Source organism: Schistocerca nitens, chromosome 5, assembly GCF_023898315.1.
Source record: "Schistocerca nitens isolate TAMUIC-IGC-003100 chromosome 5, iqSchNite1.1, whole genome shotgun sequence".
Lineage (NCBI taxonomy): Eukaryota > Metazoa > Arthropoda > Insecta > Orthoptera > Acrididae > Schistocerca > Schistocerca nitens.
In genome coordinates this window covers 225,478,400-225,500,934 of record NC_064618.1, presented here as the reverse complement: position 1 = coordinate 225,500,934, position 22,535 = coordinate 225,478,400, and positions in this window count along the sequence as shown.

The window sequence follows — 22,535 nt, the reverse complement described above, 5'->3', positions numbered from 1 at the left end:
TCAAGAAGGAAAAAATCCCTGGTAGTACTGGCAAACGAACCGGAGTCCTTCGCATAGCAGCCAGACACACTGATCACTGAACTACGAGGAGCACTTCATATCGGAGATGTTTTTAGCTTTGAATTAACTTACAACAAAAACTTCACATGATGTTTTATAATTGCGTAGACATCCGCGGCCAGAGTCAGTAGACAAAAAAGTTTTCTGGTCACGGTACCGCGTCATAATGTATAAAACTACAGCTACTGAAGAAAAACCAACGTTTCCGCCGCGGTTGCAGCGGCCTTCTTCTGGTTCTACTGGTCTACTTTATAAATTATGACGCGGTACCATACGCAGAAAACTTTTATGTCGATTTACATTATGTTTGTTTAATTCTTTCACTTGCAGCTCAAATAAAAACATCTTAACGGAATACACACGTTAGTTCAAGTCGTGACCAACTCTAGAATATCGGATAGACAAGACAAAAGACATGGTCCAAATGCAGACCCGCGCTGCTAAGATCGTAACAGGTCACCATACGCCGTACGAGTAATGTCTATGCTGCATAGCACAGTCCAAACAGTAAATCTGGCAGAATACAGTGGTTTCGCTTCACACAAGTGGGAATTTTTCGGAATCCCAAAATCGCCAGTTTTTTTATTTACGATTCCATTCAGGTGACTCCATTCAGGTGTGAGCCAAATGCAGCCAATATAAAATCCTTCATTATCAATCATCGTGAGACTCTGGTACACAAAGTCAGCCCTCTGTTGCACACCTATGGCCTGATGGCTTTGGACTTGGAATGGAAATATGTGTACATTCTGTCGCAGTATTTTCTGCGTGCTGGAAGGCTTGAAACCAATCGCTGCTGCAATCCTTCGGAAGGATTTACTTGGATTTTACTGAATACTTCCAGAAACTGTAGCGACATTTCCAGGTATAACTACAGTTTACCTGTGGCCAACATTCCCCGCTACCACGTCAGCCACGCTGCCTGTCCATTGGAGTTTGGCGAAGAGCTTGTGAGTGGTTTTGGCATCGGGTCCTTTTGGAACTTCAAATAGTATTTGAAAACTGCATCTTGTTGCCACAAGACTGTGTTCTAATCTGTGGTATTCTAGTATCAAAAAACACGTTATTCAGTGGAATATATGATTTCAACCTCTTCCTTCGGTAAACTAACCTCGTTTCACGTTTCAGCTGTGGAACTGTTGGTCTGACCTGCGGCGCACAGTTTATAGGCACTAAGTACTGCGATTATAGCGCCACCGCTAGCAGCTTTCCTAACTAGTCCGAGGCTTCTGTATAAAATTCTCATAGCTTTCGAAGTAAACATACTGTTTGTTGCACTCGTCTATCGATCTTATTGCAGCGCCGTACGAAAGAACTCTTGAGACATTCGCGTCGCCAGTATAATGGGTTCTAGCAAGCCAAGACTTACTTCTGGAAGACGTCGAGCATATACCAAAACAGCTACGAAATATTAGATTACTTCACTAAAACTTGAACAGTCTGAAATACTTAACTTGGAAATAATTCAACTCCACAGAAACGTCACTTACGTATTTGTTACTTCCGCCGAAAACTATAACTAATCACTTGATGCGCCGAAGAAACTGGTATAGGCATGTGTATTCAAATACAGAGATATGTAAATAGAAAAACACGGCGCTGCTGTCGGCAACGTCCCCTATAAGACAACAAATGTCTGGCGCAGTTGTTAAATCGGTTACTGCTGCTACAATGGCGGATTATCAAGATTTAAGTCAGTTTGAACCTGATTTTATGGTCGGCCCACGGACGATGGAACACAGCATCCCCGAGGTACCGATAAAGAGTGGATTTTCCCGTAAGACCGTATCACGAGTGTGCCGTGAATATTAGGAATCCGGTAAAACATCAAATCTCCGACATCGATGAGGCCTGCAAGAACGAAACCAATGACGACTAAAGAGAATCATTCAGCGTGACAGAAGTGCAACCCTTCCGCAAATTTCTGCAGATTTCGATACTGGGCCATCAACAAGCGTCAGCTGCGAACCACTCAACGAAACATCATCGATATGAGCTTTCGGAGCAGATGGACCACTCGTATACCCCTGATGACTGCAAGGTGCAAAGCTTTACGCCTCGCGACGACATCGAAATTGGACTGTTGACGACTGGAAACATGTTGCCTGGTCGGACAAAAAGGTTCAAATGGCTCTGAGCACTATGGGACTTAACTGCTGAGGTCATCAGTCCCCTAGATCTCAGAACTACTTAAACCTAACTAACCTAAGGACACCACACACATCCAAGCCCTGGGCAGGATTCGAACCTGCGACCGTAGCGGTCGCGCGGTTCCAGACTGTAGCGCCTAGAACCGCTCGGCCACACCGGCCGGCCCTGGTCGGACAAGTCTCTTTTCAAACTGTATCGAACGCATGGACGTGTACACGTATGGAGACAACCTCATGAATCCATGGACACTGCATGCAAGCAGGGGACTGCTCAAGCTAGTGGAGGATCTGAAATGGTTTGGGATGTGTGCAGATGGAGTGATACGGGACCCCTGACACTTCTACACTCCTGGAAATTGAAATAAGAACACCGTGAATTCATTGTCCCAGGAAGGGGAAACTTTATTGACACATTCCTGGGGTCAGATACATCACATGATCACACTGACAGAACCACAGGCACATAGACACAGGCAACAGAGCATGCACAATGTCGGCACTAGTTCAGTGTATATCCACCTTTCGCAGCAATGCAGGCTGCTATTCTCCCATGGAGACGATCGTAGAGATGCTGGATGTAGTCCTGTGGAACGGCTTGCCACGCCATTTCCACCTGGCGCCTCAGTTGGACCAGCGTTCGTGCTGGACGTGCAGACCGCGTGAGACGACGCTTCATCCAGTCCCAAACATGCTCAATGGGGGACAGATCCGGAGATCTTTCTGGCCAGGGTAGTTGACTTACACCTTCTAGAGCACGTTGGGTGGCACGGGATACATGCGGACGTGCATTGTCCTGTTGGAACAGCAAGTTCCCTTGCCGGTCTAGGAATGGTAGAACGATGGGTTCGATGACGGTTTGGATGTACCGTGCACTATTCAGTGTCCCCTCGACGATCACCAGTGGTGACGGCCAGTGTAGGAGATCGCTCCCCACACCATGATGCCGGGTGTTGGCCCTGTGTGCCTCGGTCGTATGCAGTCCTGATTGTGGCGCTCACCTGCACGGCGCCAAACACGCATACGACCATCATTGGCACCAAGGCAGAAGCGACTCTCATCGCTGAAGACGACACGTCTCCATTCGTCCCTCCATTCACGCCTGTCGCGACACCACTGGAGGCGGGCTGCACGATGTTGGGGCGTGAGCGGAAGACGGCCTAACGGTGTGTGGGACCGTAGCCCAGCTTCATGGAGACGGTTGCGAATGGTCCTCGCCGATACCCCAGGAGCAACAGTGTCCCTAATTTGCTGGGAAGTGGCGGTGCGGTCCCCTACGGCACTGCGTAGGATCCTACGGTCTTGGCGTGCATCCGTGCGTCGCTGCGGTCCGGTCCCAGGTCGACGGGCACGTGCACCTTCCGCCGACCACTGGCGACAACATCGATGTACTGTGGAGACCTCACGCCCCACGTGTTGAGCAATTCGGCGGTACGTCCACCCGGCCTCCCGCATGCCCACTATACGCCCTCGCTCAAAGTCCGTCAACTGCACATACGGTTCACGTCCACGCTGTCGCGGCATGCTACCAGTGTTAAAGACTGCGATGGAGCTCCGTATGCCACGGCAAACTGGCCGACACTGACGGCGGCGGTGCACAAATGCTGCGCAGCTAGCGCCATTCGACGGCCAACACCGCGGTTCCTGGTGTGTCCGCTGTGCCGTGCGTGTGATCATTGCTTGTACAGCCCTCTCGCAGTGTCCGGAGCAAGTATGGTGGGTCTGACACATCGGTGTCAATGTGTTCTTTTTTCCATTTCCAGGAGTGTAGATACGACTCTGATAGGTGACACGTATGTAAGCATCCTGCCTGCTCACCTGCATCAGTTCATGTCCATCATGCATTTCGACGGACTTGTGCGATTCCAGCAGGACAATGCGTCACCTCATACGTCCAGAATTGCTACAGGAACACTCTTCTGAGTTTAAACACTTCTGCGGGCCACTAAACTCCCCAGACATTAGCATTACGGAGCATATCTGAGATGACTTGCAACGTGCTGTTCAGAAGAGATCTCCACCCCCTCGCACTCTTACGAATTTATGGTGTCATTTCCCTCCAGCACTACTTCAGACATTAGTCGAGTCCATGCCACGTCGCGTTGAGGCACGAGGGGGGGGGGGGGCAATGAGGTGTTTCCGTGGCAGCCACAGAAGATGCACCAGGGTACAGCGACGACGAGCGTGTAATAATTCTGCTAACAACTTTCCATCACGTGGCAAGGAGTGGCAGGAGGAAAGAAAAACCTCGAAGTCTTGATCCCATGTGTGGGAGGAATGGAATTTCTCGATGTCATTTATGAACATTCGCTCGAACCGTTCAGCTTCACTGTTAGACTGACGATGAAAAACAGCGGTAGTTGCATGGTGTATACTGTTGTCAACACAAAAATGTTGAAAATCGATAGACGTGTATTGCGGTTCATTGTCCGACACAAAAATTTCAGGAAGACCTTCGAGACACCAAATAGAAGACAAATCGGATATACACTAGTGTCAAAAACTAAAGCAAGAAACCGCTTTTTCTCTGCCCTATATCTAATTCACAATATAAACATACAGACAGTTCAACATATGTCCGTACGATCGTGTTCTGCACTGAAGATGACACTCCGGTCAACAACCAACCACGCCAACAATGACGTGAGGGCACCTATCAAGCGGAGTAGTGTTTGCGTGTAGTCCCACATCCACAATCGTTGTGCACACAGTCACAGTCGGTGCAATATGACACAGAGGAGAAGCCTACCAGACTCTCTGCAATGGAGGGCCATAGGAAAAAAGGAAGCAGTACAGTCGCAAACTGATGTTGCTCGATGGTTTAATGTGAACCATTCTGTCGTTTTTCGGCTATGGCGGCAGTTTATAGAAACCGAAACTGTATCTTGAAGATACAGGGCCGACCACATGTGACATCAGAAAGAGAGGACCGTTATTTGGCTGTAACGGCATCACAGTACCGCCTTAGTATTGCTAGGCAACAGGCATCTGACCTCGCAGCGTTCACTGGACGCGTTGTATCGAGGCAAACGGTGTACAGAAGACATCTGCACCGCGGTCTCTACTGTCGGAGACCTGCTGTATGTGTACCTCTGACGCGTCTTCACAGAAGGGAACGTCTAGAGTGGTGTCGTCAACATGGCAAATGGACGGTCGCACAGTGGGCCAATGTTCTTTTCACAGATGTGTTCCGATTTGGCCTGGAGATTGATTTTCGACGGATTCGTATCTGGAAGAAACGTGGAACACGATTTCGGGAGGCAAACAGTGTGGAAAGAGACCGATGTCGTGGAGGATCCCTAATGGTTTGGGTATGGATTGTACTGACCACTGGAAAACCTCTCCATGAAACTGTACAGGCGAATCGGCAAGGTTTAACTGCTGTCAGGTATCGTGACGAGATCTTGAGACCTAACGTGCGGTAGTTGCGAGGTGCTGTCGGCCCAGACTTCGTACTGATGGACGATAGTGCTCGACCTGATAGAGCACGGGTGGTTTATGTTTTCTTGGACACGGAAGATATTGCACGCATTGCTTGGCCTACTCTTCCTCCCGATTTGAATCCCACAGAGCATATTTGGGATGCACTACGAAGATGGATTGCATCACGTCAGCAGCCAACAATCACTTTCCAAGAACTGCGAGCAGCTCTGAAGGAAGAATGAGCGTTATTGCCTCAACATGAGAATGATGACATCGTTCACAACATGCCCCGTCGTTGTCTGGCCTGCATTGTTGCTAAAGGTGGTCATATGCAATACTGAGCACATAATCAGTTGTCGGAATGTGTGTGCAAATCAGTTAATTTGAAATTTTTTTTTACTATTATTCATGTTCTGGTTGTTTATTCTTTATATTGTTCCCACTTCACTATCACCTATCTATACTGTATTGTGCCAAAATACTGTATATGCAACCTTGTAAAATTTCCGTTTATTGCTTTAATTTTGGACACCAGCGTAGTACTAGCAGAAGTGGTGGATGTCATTGTGACTAGCCCGCATCTCGTGGTCGTGCGGTAGCGTTTTCGCTTCCCACGCCCGGGTTCCCGGGTTCGATTCCCGGCGGGGTTAGGGATTTTCTCTGCCTCGTGATGGCTGGGTGTTGTGTGCTGTCCTTAGGTTAGTTAGGTTTAAGTAGTTCTAAGTTCTAGGGGACTTATGACCACAGCTGTTGAGTCCCTTAGTGCTCAGAGCCATTTGAACCATTTTTTTTTTCATTGTGACTATAACCATTGCATGTTCCAAAATGGACCTGTGAAATCAGTATCGATACACTGCCACAGTATGGACGGACTTGGCCACTGAAAAAAGTCTGCCGGCCAGTGTGGCCGAGCCGTTATAGGCGCTACAGTCTGGAACCGAGCGACCGCTACGGTCGCAGGTTCGAATCCTGCCTCGGGCATGGATGTGTGTGATGTCCTTAGGTTAGTTAGGTTTAAGTTGTTCTAAGTTCTAGGGGACTGATGACCTCAGAAGTTAAGTCCCATAGTGCTCAGAGCCGTTTGAACCAGTTGAAAAAGGTTTTGCGGCAGTGGGGGCTGGTGCAATTGGGGGGGGGGGGGGTTCACTTGCTGAATCCGAGCATCCATGCCATGCCAAGTACAATGACTGTCTAGCAAACTGCTTTGTACGAATTATGCCCCAGTGACCTTGGTGCAACAAAGGCAAAAGTTATCGCTGGAGGGAGTGAGAAATCACAACCCGTGCACTGTCATTCTCTGAACGCAACAGCAGAACACCTGATTGCACAAAGAGTTTATGATCACGCAAAAAATAGAGACGTGCCCCTGCATTTGGAATTTGTTTCAAACTACATAGCCACTGAATGCACACATATTGCAGAATTACCTACCTGGTTCGGAAGCAGTTGCTCCAGTAATACGCCGAAAATTAAGAGGAAAAATTTTGAAGAATTGCAAAGTATTAAGTACTGATTTGATAACCTAATTCCTCAGACGAATAAAACACTATGTTGGTACCGACCAATAATCAAGACAAGTCAGTATGTGATTTCATGTTATGTTATGCATGTGTGGGACTTCATCACATAACATCACTGTTACTTTATCCACTACAACCCTTGAACCTGCATTGTCTTGTTAGACCTCTAATTACAGCAATACACTGTTTTAATGACTGTTTAAGAGAGCTTCTTTTGATGAAAAAATTTAAATTTTGCCGCAGCTACACTACACTTCATTATTTTCGTCATAAGCAATATCTTCCAGACGAGAATGGGGGCACAATTTAAGATATAGTCTCTACGCGTCAGTTCCGAAAGTCTATAGAAGCAAAGCAAGGCACAGCCATACGTGTAATGCTGTATGCTGTAAATTGTGCTTCGATTGCCGACCAGTTGTCTTGTTTACGCCGGCCGCTGTGGCCAAGTGGTTCCAGGCGCTTCAGTCCGGAACCGTGCGGCCGCTACGGTCGCAGGTTCGGATCCTGTCTCGGGCATGGATGTGTGTGATGTCCTTAGGTTAGTTAGGTTTAAGTAGTTCCAAGTTCTAGGGTACTGATGACCTCAGTCCCATAGTGCTCAGAGCCATTTGAACCACTTTTTTTTGGGGCCTCAGAGATACTTTAACATTTTGCAGGATGCACAAAATTATAGTAACATTATATTCGCAATTGTGACTATCGTAGGGCTGAAAATAGCCACAAAGTAGACCAGGGTAGAAGTCAATGCGCGGGAATAAACGGACACACTTCGTCGTCGCCATTGTGAAGTAAATGGTAGGAGGGACAACGTACTGGAGTACACCACTACCATCCTTGTCACAATTGTAGTGCCGGGCTTAAAAAACACTTGAGACAAAGACTAGATTTAATTCCAGAGGAAGTCGAGCAGATAAAAGAAAAACCAGAAGATACAAGGTACAAGACATTTTTCTTATCGGCCAATTTATGTTGAAAAAATTCGAAATTTTTTGTGGGACATTGTGGAATATTCCCGCTTTAGAACTATAGTTTCATGAAGTTCGGATAGGTGGCAGTGCTGTATGTAGCCTTCAAAATGGCGTCTGTAACGAAGGTGGATTCCAAGCAGAGAGCTGTCATTGAGTTTCTTTTAGCGACAAACCAGAGCATCGCAGATACTCATAGGCGCTCGCAGAATATCTACGGAGACCTGGCGGTGAACAAAAGTACGGTGAGTCGTAGGGCGAGGCGTCTGTGGTCATCGCAACAAGATCCCGTAAACCTGTCCGATTTCACGCGTACCGGCCGGCTGCAAACACCATCAGGAAATTGAAGAAACGATCTCAGCGTGTTCGTCGCCATGAAAATGTAAACGAATTTCTTCTTCTCCAATACAAAGGGAGAGCTCAGACAAATCTGCTCAACCGAGAGGAGCTTACAAAACAACCACAAAGTAGACGAGACTGGCATTCAATGCGCTTGGACTGTTCTTCCTCATACACCCTAAAGCCCGAATCTCGAACCTTTCGACTTCCACCTGTTTGGCTCAATGGAAGATGCACTCCGCAGGAAGCAGTACGTGGTTAATAGGGAGGTCACTGATGCAGCAAGACATTGGCCCCGAAGTCGACCGGTAGAATAGTACCATGCGGCATAAAGGCCGTCACATTAAGTTAGCGCAAGGCCTTCGCATTGAACGGAGACTGGAGCCCTGAGTAAAACCACTCTGCTTTCTGAAAATAAAGTGTTTCATTATTTATTGAAAGCCGCTCATATTAGATCACTTTATTGAAACTTGAGAGGTCTGAAATCTTTCACTTGGAAGCTGTCCACGTCCACAGAAATGGCACTAATGTATTTTTTACTGTCGCTGAACACTAACCTATCACCTGTTACATACAGAATGATAGTCTCATGTCAGTGTGCACTTGACTATAAACCTCGAGGTACAGTTCTGGCTTCTAGTACAACTCGCGCTGCTGGATCTGAAATGAAACAATATTGTTGTCACAGGCCACGACTAGGGAGTTTGTCGAGCGGCGCTGTGCTGTGACGTAAGTAATCTTCCGCTGCGACGGCGTATGGACCTTCTTGAAGGCGTCTCTACGCCGACACCTCTCATTCGTTGCTGCGTGTGGCAGCGACTGACCTTAGTTGTGGTTCTGTCGTGAGGTACCAACATTGACATGGGACCTCGTTCTTCGGACGACACCTCACTTACTTTTCCATTACTTCGCTATATAGTCTGTATGTATATACATGGATGTAAATATCATCTGCACTGCCATGCTAACTAGAAACGAACATTTGTCCTCCGATCACTTGCAGGGCACAACAAAAGCAGCTACACGCCCCTGCCTCGCGTGTCTGATCGCATTACCTGCGTGCCGCGTGAAGGAGCAGCTACGTCTCCTGCGATCACGCGAGTAGCCTTAATTACGGCTCCACGTGTTTCTATTCTTTCGCAATCCCGCCACGACCGCTAACCGTGGAGTCGGGCGTGCGACAGCCCTATTTAAAAATAAAACCCTACTTCCAACGAAGTTATCGATAACAAGCTCTGTCTGACAGCCCCTGGTCCCACTTTCCAACGATAAACTTGAGTGAACGCCGAAAGAAGGTGTCCAAACGGCCGGCGTATCCTAATCCTCTCGAGCAGTCGCCATCATAAACAAGCATCAGACGCGTCGTCGCCACTTAATTAAGACGCGAGCTCGTTTAAACGCTGAATGAGGCGTGCAGGTGTAAGTAGACAGCTATTAGCTACGGGAAGCGTGCAAAACACGTTTCTTCATTCACTAAGAAGATACTGCGTTTCCCAACAGGAAATACACGATTTATGACATTCTTCCTCCTTTTTCTTGCAATAATTCTACCTGCTCTGCTTTGTTAATAATAATGTCCTGACATCAGCAGATTTATCATAAAATAATTCATGCAATCCGAACATAGTTCTCTCTGTCCACTGTTCATTGAAGAACGCGCTCGAAAGCAAAGGTTGCAAACTTTGTTAAATGGATGATACAACTGCACAACATGTACACAAATAGCGAAACTTCCACCGCGTTCATTTGATCTCAGCAAAACACAAGTACGTATCCTGGAATTTTGCTGATGGGGACACTAATAAATTTCACAAGCCAGAACGAAATAATCTCGAAACCTCCTGAAACAAAACTGTGTGCCGGACCGAGACTAGAACTCGAGGCCTTTGCCTTTCGCAGGCAAATCCTCTCCGTTTGTGCTAGCCCAACCACAAATCAAGGCCCCTGCTCACAGCTTTACTTCCAGTAGTCTCCTACCTTCCAGGCTTCACAAAACTTAAAATTTGCGGTACTAGCACGCCTAGAAGAAAGGATCTTGTGCAGACGTGGCTTAGCCACAGCCTGGGGGATGTTTCCAGAATGAAATTTTCACTCTACAGCGGAGTGTGCGCTGATATGAAACTTCCTAACAGTTTAAAACTGTGTGCTGGACCCAGGCTCGAACTCGGGACCTTCGTCTGTCGCTGGCAAGTGCGCTACCAACTGACAACTGGTGAAAGGCAAAGGTCTCGAGTTCGAGTCTCGACTCGGCACACAGTTTTAATCTGCCAGGAAGTTTCATATCAGCGCACACTCCGCTGCAGAATGGTAATTTCATTGTTGAAATGTCTCGTTTGTCATTACTGCCGCGAACTTAAGAATGAATTTGGCGGTTACAATTTGACAGTTCACCTTTGCTCATTGCAAGCGGATATCTATAAGCCAAGGATCCGGTATCAAAAGTTCTAAAGTCACTAACATTCTTTCCTCTGAATATTCACACAGTAGGTAGCGTGTTGTCATAATTTCCTTTTAACTCACTTTTGGTGTGACAGGATTGCTAAGCAAATGTAAGAACTGGCTTAATCACAGTTGATGGATGAGCTCGAACGAACATCTTCGGAAGCTTACTTAAACATTTTATTATTACGGGAATGGCCTTCCTCAAACCGAAGACAGATAAAATCTTCGAAACTAGTTCCAGAAATGTGATATGTTTCTTCATGCAATAATAATAATGACCATTCAAAAGGATTATCGCTTCGTTGCCAGTAAACCCGTTTCCACAAATACACTCCGAAAACCATTCTACTGTGCATCGCAATGGAACTTCTTACAAACATCAGCCATTTTTCGTGCTTATGAATTTCCAGCTTGCTGGAATAGCTGTGAGTAAGCAACTTCTGTTCATCAGTAAAACGAAAAACCACTCAGAAGTTGCAAATTTTACTTTTTTTTATTCACTCGATCACTAGCTTCGGGCAGAGACCGGTTTTCAAATCATTGTAACTTAGTTAAAAATGTTATTTCCGAAGATGTGAAAACCACGCCAAAAATGTGCCATGGACAAATTTTCTGTTCGTTGCACATTTTTGACATGGTTCTCACTACTTCGGAAATACAATATTTGACTATGTTACGATGAACTGAAAATGGGTCTCGGCTCAAAACTAGTCATCGAGTGAATGAAAAAAGTAAGATTTGCAACTTTGGACTGGTTTTTCGTTGTACTGGTTTTATGTGATGTTCCGTTCGCGTATTGAGCGACAGAAAAATAACTGTCTATATGCCTCCATACGCACCATAATCTATCTTATTGAGATGACCTTTTCGCGAGATATATGGTAATGGCAGCAGAATGGTAGCAGAACCTTTCTCATATGCAGGTCCCTTAAATTTACCGAATAAGGTTTCGTGAGGACTACTTCGCCTTTCCCGTTCAAGGTTCCCTAGCGTTTCTGTTACACTCTTGTATGAGTTACACTGATCCGTAACTATCCTAGCCTCGCACCTCTGAATTCGTGCGAAAGCTGTTGTCATGCTTATCTGGTAATCGCTCCAAGCACAGATACAATAGAGTTGATCATTCTAGCGTCTTTCCTTTGCAGACTCGCTGCACATTTGCAAAGTCCTCCTTTCGTCTCCGTAGTATTTATTTCTGGGTACGACTCATCTCGTATTTCCGTGTGCATCCCATTTCGTATCGCTTCTTAGTATTGTCTCTGTTGTGTTCACAAAATACACTCCTGGAAATGGAAAAAAGAACACATTGACACCGGTGTGTCAGACCCACCATACTTGCTCCGGACACTGCGAGAGGGCTGTACAAGCAATGATCACACGCACGGCACAGCGGACACACCAGGACCCGCGGTGTTGGCCGTCGAATGGCGCTAGCTGCGCAGCATTTGTGCACCGCCGCCGTCAGTGTCGGCCAGTTTGCCGTGGCATACGGAGCTCCATCGCAGTCTTTAACACTGGTAGCATGCCGCGACAGCGTGGACGTGAACTGTATGTGCAGTTGACGGACTTTGAGCGAGGGCGTATAGTGGGCATGCGGGAGGCCGGGTGGACGTACCGCCGAATTGCTCAACACGTGGGGCGTGAGGTCTCCACAGTACATCGATGTTGTCGCCAGTGGTCGGCGGAAGGTGCACGTGCCCGTCGACCTGGGACCGGACCGCAGCGACGCACGGATGCACGCCAAGACCGTAGGATCCTACGCAGTGCCGTAGGGGACCGCACCGCCACTTCCCAGCAAATTAGGGACACTGTTGCTCCTGGGGTATCGGCGAGGACCATTCGCAACCGTCTCCATGAAGCTGGGCTACGGTCCCGCACACCGTTAGGCCGTCTTCCGCTCACGCCCCAACATCGTGCAGCCCGCCTCCAGTGGTGTCGCGACAGGCGTGAATGGAGGGACGAATGGAGACGTGTCGTCTTCAGCGATGAGAGTCGCTTCTGCCTTGGTGCCAATGATGGTCGTATGCGTGTTTGGCGCCGTGCAGGTGAGCGCCACAATCAGGACTGCATACGACCGAGGCACACAGGGCCAACACCTGGCATCATGGTGTGGGGAGCGATCTCCTACACTGGCCGTACACCACTGGTGATCGTCGAGGGGACACTGAATAGTGCATGGTACATCCCATCGTTCTACCATTCCTAGACCGGCAAGGGAACTTGCTGTTCCAACAGGACAATGCACGTCCGCATGTATCCCGTGCCACCCAACGTGCTCTAGAAGGTGTAAGTCAACTACCCTGGCCAGCAAGATCTCCGGATGTGTCCCCCATTGAGCATGTTTGGGACTGGATGAAGCGTCGTCTCACGCGGTCTGCACGTCCAGCACGAACGCTGGTCCAACTGAGGCGCCAGGTGGAAATGGCATGGCAAGCCGTTCCACAGGACTACATCCAGCATCTCTACGATCGTCTCCATGGGAGAATAGCAGCCTGCATTGCTGCGAAAGGTGGATATACACTGTACTAGTGCCGACATTGTGCATGCTCTGTTGCCTGTGTCTATGTGCCTGTGGTTCTGTCACTGTGATCATGTGATGTATCTGACCCCAGGAATGTGTCAATAAAGTTTCCCCTTCCTGGGACAATGAATTCACGGTGTTCTTATTTCAATTTCCAGGAGTGTATGTTCGATGTCCAACATAGAGGTGGCAGAAAGAGAACCGTCTACCATAGAAAGTAGTTGCTGGTATTGAGGTGGCTTGTCAAGCACACAGCAGCTGAAAAGCTTCGTCACAGCCTGACGATGATGTACTGGAACTACGACAGAATAATTTTGGCAACATACGTTAAATGGCAAAGGGCTTAAAGAGTTCTATCACAGATATATCTTTGAACACTGGTCTAGCTTGCAATTGCAGTGAACGATTACTAACCAAACCAGCAGTATGCCCAATCTGGCTCTGCTGGCAGCGATAGTAGATCAGTCCTGTCTGTCGACACACGTACACTGCGACACTCGGCGGATACTGCAACGCCGCGAGGCTATGGAACAGCTGACTGCTTGTGGCTGTGCGTCTGCTTAAACCCACGCTTGGCTGGTAAATGTTCATTTGCGAACTATTTGCGAGATGTCAGGCAGACGCAAGATACACTGAGGTGACAAAAGTCGTGGGATAGCGATACGCACATATACAGGGTTATTACAAATGATTGAAGCGATTTCACAGCTCTACAATAACTTTATTATTTGAGATATTTTCACCATGCTTTGCACACACATACAAAAACTCAAAAAGTTTTTTAGGCATTCACAAATGTTCGATATGTGCCCCTTTAGTGATTCGGCAGACATCAAGCCGATAATCAAGTTCCTCCCACACTCGGCGCAGCATGTCCCCATCAATGAGTTCGAAAGCATCGTTGATGCGAGCTCGCAGTTCTGGCACATTTCGTGGTAGAGGAGGTTTAAACACTGAATCTTTCACATAACCCCACAGAAAGAAATCGCATGGGGTTAAGTCGGGATAGCGTGGAGGCCATGACATGAACTGCTGATCGTGATCTCCACCACGACCGATCCATCGGTTTTCCAATCTCCTGTTTAAGAAATGCCGAACATCATGATGGAAGTGCGGTGGAGCACCATCCTGTTGAAAGATGAAGTAGGCGCTGTCGGTCTCCAGTTGTGGCATGAGCCAATTTTCCAGCATGTCCAGATACACGTGCCCTGTAACATTTTTTTCGCAGAAGAAAAAGGGGCCGTAAACTTTAAACCGTGAGATTGCACAAAACACGTTAACTTTTGGTGAATTGCGAATTTGCTGCACGAATGCGTGAGGATTCCTACCGCCCAGATTCGCACATTGTGTCTGTTCACTTCACCATTAAGAAAAAATGTTGCTTCATCACTGAAAACAAGTTTCGCACTGAACGCATCTTCTTCCATGAGCTGTTCCAACTGCGCCGAAAATTCAAAGCGTTTGACTTTGTCATCGGGTGTCAGGGCTTCTAGCAATTGTAAACGGTAAGGCTTCTGGTTTAGCCTTTTCCGTAAGATTTTCCAAACCGTCGGCTGTGGTACGTTTATCTCCCTGCTTGCTTTATTCGTCGAGTTCCGCGGGCTACGCGTGAAACTTGCCCGCACGCGTTCAACCGTTTCTTCGCTCACTGCAGACCGACCCGTTGATTTCCCCTTACAGAGGCATCCAGAAGCTTTAAACTGCGCATACCATCGCCGAATGGAGTTAGCAGTTGGTGGATCTTTGTTGAACTTCGTCCTGAAGTGTCGTCGCACTGTTATGACTGACTGATGTGAGTTCATTTCAAGCACGACATACGCTTTCTCGGCTCTGTCGCCATTTTGTCTCACTGCGCTCTCGAGCGCTCTGGCGGCAGAAACCTGAAGTGCGGTTTCAGCCGAACAAAACTTTGAGTTTTTCTACGTATCTGTAGTGTGTCGTGACCATATGTCAATGAATGGAGCTGCAGTGAATTTATGAAATCGCTTCAACCATTTGTAATAACCCTGTACAGATAGTGGTAGATCGCCCACACAAACTATAAAAGGGCAATGGATTGCGCAGCTGTCATTTGTACTCAGGTCATTTATGAGGAAACGTGTCCAACGTGATTATGGCCGCATGATGGCAATCAACAGACTTTGAACGCGGAATCGTACTTGGAGCTAGACGCAGGGGACATTCCGGTTTGGAATTTAGTATTCCAAGACGCAGAGTGTTAAGAGAGTGCCAGGAATACCACATTTCAGGCATTACCTCTGGATAACGCAGTAGCCGACGGCCTTCACTTAACGACCGAGATTTGCAGCGTTTGCGTTGAGTTGCCAGTACTAATAGACAAGCAATACTGCGTGAAATAACGGCAGAAATCAATGTGGGACGCACGACGAACGTAGTTAGGACAGTACGGCGAAATGTGGCGTTAATGGACTACGGCAGCAGACGTCCCCAGCGAGTACCTTTGCTAACAACTACTTAAACCTAACTAACCTAAGCGCGTCACACACATCCATGCCCGAGGCAGGATTCGAACCTGCGACCGTAGCAGTCGCGCTGTTACGGACTGAAGCGGCTAGAACCGCTCGGCCCCCGCGGCCGGCCTGCACAACCTCTCCCGGTCTCGTCACCATATCGATTGAACCCTAGACGACTGGATAACAATGGCCTGCTCATCGTCCGTCTAACTCCAACAACCAACCAGCCAACCATTGCCTGGTCAGAAGAGTCTCGATTTCAGTTCGCAACAGCTGTTGGTAGGGTTGGAAGGTGCCGCAGACCCCACGAAGCCATGGACCCCAGTTGACAGCAAGGCACTGTGCAAGCTGGCGGTGGCTCCATAATGGTGTGTACTATGTTTACATGGAATGTACTGGTTCCTCTGGTTCAACTGAACTGGTCATTGACTGGAAATGGTAATGTTCGACTACCTAGAGACCATTTTCAGCCGTTCGTAGACTTCATGTTCACAAACAACGATAGATAACAGTGGGCTATGTCACCGAGCAACATTTGTTCACGATTGGTTTAAAGAACATTCTGTACAGTTCAAGGGAGTGATTTTACCACCTAAATCGCCCGATACGAATCCTATCAAACATTTACAATACTGGCCATTAAAATTGCTACACCACCAAGATGGCGTGCTACAGACGCGAAATTTAACCGACAGGAAGAAGATGCTGTGATATGCAAATGATTAGCTTTTTAGAGCATTCACACAAGGTTGGCGCCGGTGGCGACACCTACAACGTGCTGACATGAGGAAAGTTTCCAACCGATTTCTCATACACAAACAGCAGTTGACCGGCGTTGCCTGGTGAAACGTTGTTGTGATGCCTCGTGTAAGGAGGAGAAATGCTTACCATCACGTGTCCGAATTTTGATAAAGGTCGGATTGTAGCCCATAGCGATTGCGGTTTATCGTATCGCGACATTTCTCCTCGCGTTGGTCGAGATCCAATGACTGTTAGCGGAATATGAAGTCGGTGGCTTCAGGAGGATAATACGGAACGCCGTGCTGGATATCAACGCCCTCGTATCACAAGCAGTCGAGATGACAGGCATCTTATACGCATGGCTGTAACGGATCGTGCAGCCACGTCTCGATCCCTGCGTCAACAGATGGGGACGTTTGCAAGACAACAACCATCTGCCCGAACATTTCGACGACGTTTGCAGCAGCGTAGACTATCAGCTCGGAGACCATAGCTGCGGTTACCCTTGACGCTGCATCACAGAAAGGAGCGCCTGCGTTGGTGTACTCAACGACGAACCTGGGTGCACGAATGGCAAAACGTCACTTTTTCGGATGAAACCAGGTTCTGTTTGCAGCATCATGATAGTCGCATCCGTGTTTGGCGTCATCGCGGTGAATGCACATTGGAAGCGTGTATCCGTCATCGCCATACTAGCGTATCACCCGGTCTGATGGTATGGGGTGCTATTGGTTATACGTCTCGGTCACCTCTTTATGGCACTTTGAACAGCGGACGTTGCATTTCATATGTGTTACGACCCGTGGCTTTACCCTTCATTCGATCCCTGCGAAAGCCTACGTTTCAGCAGGATAATCCACGACCGCATGTTGCACGTCCTGTACGGGCCTTTCTCGATACAGAAAATGTTCGACTGCTGCCCTGGCCAGCACATTCTCCACATCTCTCTCCATCTGAAAACGTCTAGTCAATGGTGGTCGGGCAAACTAGCTCGTTACAATACGCCGGTCACTACTCTTGATGAACTGTGGTATCGTGTTAAAGCTGTATGGGCAGCTGTACCTGTACACACCATCCAAGCTCTGTTTGACTCAATGCCCAGCCGTATCAAGGACGTTATTACGGTCAGAGGTGGTTGTTCTGGGTACTGATTTCTCAGGATCTATGCACCCAAATTGAATGACAATGTAATCACATGTCAGTTTTAGTATAATATATTTGTCCAATGAATACCCGTTTATCATCTGCATTTCTTCTTGGTGTAGCAATTTTAATGGCCAGTAGTGTATGTGACGTACTCGGAAGGTTAGTTCGTGCACAAAATCCTGCACCGGTTACACCTTCGCAATTATGGATTGCTATGAAGGCAGCATGGCTCACAACCTCCGCAAGGAACGTTCAGCTACTTGTAGAGTCCATACCACGTCGAGTTCCTGCACTACGGCGAGCAAAAGAAAATCCGACACGATAGTAGGAGACAAAAGTCACCGTAAAGTATAGTCCATGTTCTAAGCGCCCCATATGGGTCGGACCGTAACTAACGTGGATGGACAGGACTGGCTAAATGACGTACGGCAGAAGCATAATAACAGTCCATTATGTAATCCCTCTGTGGCATCTGATCGTAGTTACGCTGCGCAGCACAATAAAAGGATCACTTTTTTGAAACGCCGTAAATGTCTCCTATTCCGAGGCAGAAGTTTGAGATTTGGCTCAGAGGCGCCTACAGTCTTCCTCTGTAATAGAGCTAAAGTTTGGCGTCAACCTCGGGCTCGGTGACGCTTCAAAGAGCAATGTGTCATCACAAGCGTAAAAAAAGGCCAGAGCTTATAAGTTCACGTGGGGTGTCAAATGGGTTAATGATGTCACAGTGCCACCAAATTTCACCACAGTATTGGCCGAACCCACTCTGGACGTGTCACACGATAGGAAGATCATAACAACCCCTTTTACCACATCTCTCCCCTTCCTTTGACGCCTCTGCGATAGATTTCTGAACCGCGACAACCAGCATTCATCTTCGTTGATCCATTATGGATCGCCGGCCAATGGTAGCCGAGCGGTTCTAGGCGCTTCAGTCTGGAACCGCGCAACCGCTACGGTCGCAGGTTCGAATCCTGCCTCGGGCAAGGATGTTTGTGATGTCCTAAGGTTAGTTAGTTTTAATTAGTTCTAAGTTCTAGGGGACTGATGACCTGAGATGTTAAGTCCCATAGTGCTCAGAGCCATTTGATCCATTTGACATCACACACATCCATGCCCGAGGCAGAATTCGAACCTGCGACCGTAACAGCAGCGCGGTTCTGGACTAAAGCGCCCAGAACCGCTCGGCCGACTGGGAAATGGGTGGGAACCAACGCCGCATTGGAAGGGGTGGTTTATGGCATCCTCTGAAGCCTTTTCGTGTCAGTTCTGAGCGGCGGTGCGTCTGAAATCTTTTTCTCGGCCACTCATAAGAAAAATGGGTGATTTCAACGCCGAGCGTCGCAGTTCTGGCGTCCATCACAGAGACGTCAAAAGAAGCGCTGAAATGTAGCTAAGAGTGGCTGCGACGACCATCTCATCGTGTGACGCGTCCACGGTGGCGTTGGGTAAATTATGGTGAAATTTGGGGCCATATGACATCATCGGAATAGAGAGTAGATTTAAGTGTCTCAGGAAGTCGTTTCTGAAAGTATTTGTATGGAGTGTAGGCATGTATGGAAGCGAAACATGGACGATAAATAGTTTAGACAAGAAGAGAATAGAAGCTTTCGAAATGTGATGCTACAGAAGAATGCTGAAGATTAAATGAGTAGATCATGTAACTAATGAGGAGGTATTGAACAGAATTGGGGAGAAATCTGTGGCACAACTTGACTAGAAGAAGGGATCGGTTGGGAGGATATATTCTGAGGCATCAAGGGATCACCAATTTAGTATTGGAGGGCAGCGTGGAGGGTAAAAATCTCAGAGGGAGACCAAGAGATGAATACACTAAGCAGATTCAGAAGGATGTAGGTTGCAGTAAGTACTGGGAGATGAAGAAGCTTGCAAAGGATAGAGCAGCATGGAGAGTTGCATCAAACCAGTCTCTGGAACTGAATACCACAACAACAACAATGACATCATTAAACCACCTTGCAGTTCACATGAACTTTTGAGCTGTGGCCTTCTTTTCGCAAGTGTCGAACACCTTAATGTTGGAAGCGTCGTCGGGAGCGAGGTTGACGTCACAGGGCGCCACGTTTTTGCATCGTTACAGAGGAAGGTTATAGACACCTTGAAGCAAAATTTCAAACTTAATGCAGTTGCGCAGTGTACTTACGTGATGCGACGTGCCCTAGATGTTCGCCGCTAATTTTGCAATCGGGTACTTTCCCTGTCGTTAAGCAGGACCTCGCATTTAATAACATTTAAAGAGAGCTGCTATTCATTACACAAATTTTGTCAAAGCATTTCCGTATTTTCTTACGAAAGTGTAACAACGAGTCTCCGTAGACAATAGAAACGTCAGCGATCAGTCTTAGCTTATCCAATAAACCGTTTATGTATATTGTGATACAACAACAGGATGTAATTTCCTATATTCAGGGCAAGTGGACAGACCCGACAAAACCTCGCATGGCTGCTTCCGCATAACACAGAACTGGGAAAGGCGACTGTATTCCGATCGAGCTCTTTCTGGGGCCTCCTCAGTTGCGTTTTCCCGGACATTTCCAAGCTAATCGCAGCACTTCGATACTCAAATTTTTGTTAAAATTACTGAAAGCGCGTGTAAAATGACTCAGATGACCCATTTGTTCCCAAAAGAAATGTCCTACAACTGCCCCTTAACGATACAGCTACAATTTTGTAATTAATAATCTCTGTATATAAAAGGTAATATCTTGTCTGACTGACTGATGCATAATTGCCCAGCCCAGACCGATAAGGACAGAAACTTAAAATTTGGAGACGTGTGGATCTTATATTGTAGGCGTCAATAATGCAATACGGGATGAAAATTTTTAAGAAAATATTTCGTCACATTAAAAAGTTTAATAAAAATTTCATGAATATTGGTATTTCACATCTCGGTTAGATATAAAGAATTATTTGTTATGGGATGGAAGTTCCAATGTAAATATCTCCATTAGAACGCAAAAGGCATAATTAACAAAAATTTTATTAGAGCGCAAAAGATATAATCAACAAAAATTTTAGACTCCAGCTACCAGAATCGCTTTTTCATCAGAAATACTTATATTGCCTTAATTAGCGTGAAAAGCTTAGAAGGTGTTGCAATTTCTGTGCAACATAAAAATTCTATTAAATACAAACAAAGAAATCTCTGCAGACCATGCAATCTACACGAGCGAAGAAGCGGGCACTAAGTTACTGTATTATACAGGGTGGTCCACTGCTCGTGACCGGGCCAAATATCTCACGAAATAAGTGTCAAACGAAAAAACTACACTCCTGGAAATTGAAATAAGAACACCGTGAATTCATTGTCCCAGGAAGGGGAAACTTTATTGACACATTCCTGGGGTCAGATACATCACATGATCACACTGACAGAACCACAGGCACATAGACACAGGCAACAGAGCATGCACAATGTCGGCACTAGTGCAGTGTATATCCACCTTTCGCAGCAATGCAGGCTGCTATTCTCCCATGGAGACGATCGTAGAGATGCTGGATGTAGTCCTGTGGAACGGCTTGCCATGCCATTTCCACCTGGCGCCTCAGTTGGACCAGCGTTCGTGCTGGACGTGCAGACCGCGTGAGACGACGCTTCATCCAGTCCCAAACATGCTCAATGGGGGACACATCCGGAGATCTTGCTGGCCAGGGTAGTTGACTTACACCTTCTAGAGCACGTTGGGTGGCACGGGATACATGCGGACGTGCATTGTCCTGTTGGAACAGCAAGTTCCCTTGCCGGTCTAGGAATGGTAGAACGATGGGTTCGATGACGGTTTGGATGTACCGTGCACTATTCAGTGTCCCCTCGACGATCACCAGTGGTGTACGGCCAGTGTAGGAGATCGCTCCCCACACCATGATGCCGGGTGTTGGCCCTGTGTGCCTCGGTCGTATGCAGTCCTGATTGTGGCGCTCACCTGCACGGCGCCAAACACGCATACGACCATCATTGGCACCAAGGCAGAAGCGACTCTCATCGCTGAAGACGACACGTCTCCATTCGTCCCTCCATTCACGCCTGTCGCGACACCACTGGAGGCGGGCTGCACGATGTTGGGGCGTGAGCGGAAGACGGCCTAACGGTGTGCGGGACCGTAGCCCAGCTTCATGGAGACGGTTGCGAATGGTCCTCGCCGATACCCCAGGAGCAACAGTGTCCCTAATTTGCTGGGAAGTGGCGGTGCGGTCCCCTACGGCACTGCGTAGGATCCTACGGTCTTGGCGTGCATCCGCGCGTCGCTGCGGTCCGGTCCCAGGTCGACGGGCACGTGCACCTTCCGCCGACCACTGGCGACAACATCGATGTACTGTGGAGACCTCACGCCCCACGTGTTGAGCAATTCGGCGGTACGTCCACCCGGCCTCCCGCATGCCCACTATACGCCCTCGCTCAAAGTCCGTCAACTGCACATACGGTTCACGTCCACGCTGTCGCGGCATGCTACCAGTGTTAAAGACTGCGATGGAGCTCCGTATGCCACGGCAAACTGGCTGACACTGACGGCGGCGGTGCACAAATGCTGCGCAGCTAGCGCCATTCGACGGCCAACACCGCGGTTCCTGGTGTGTCCGCTGTGCCGTGCGTGTGATCATTGCTTGTACAGCCCTCTCGCAGTGTCCGGAGCAAGTATGGTGGGTCTGACACACCGGTATCAATGTGTTCTTTTTTCCTGGGACAATGAATTCACGGTGTTCTTATTTCAATTTCCAGGAGTGTATCTTGTATTAAC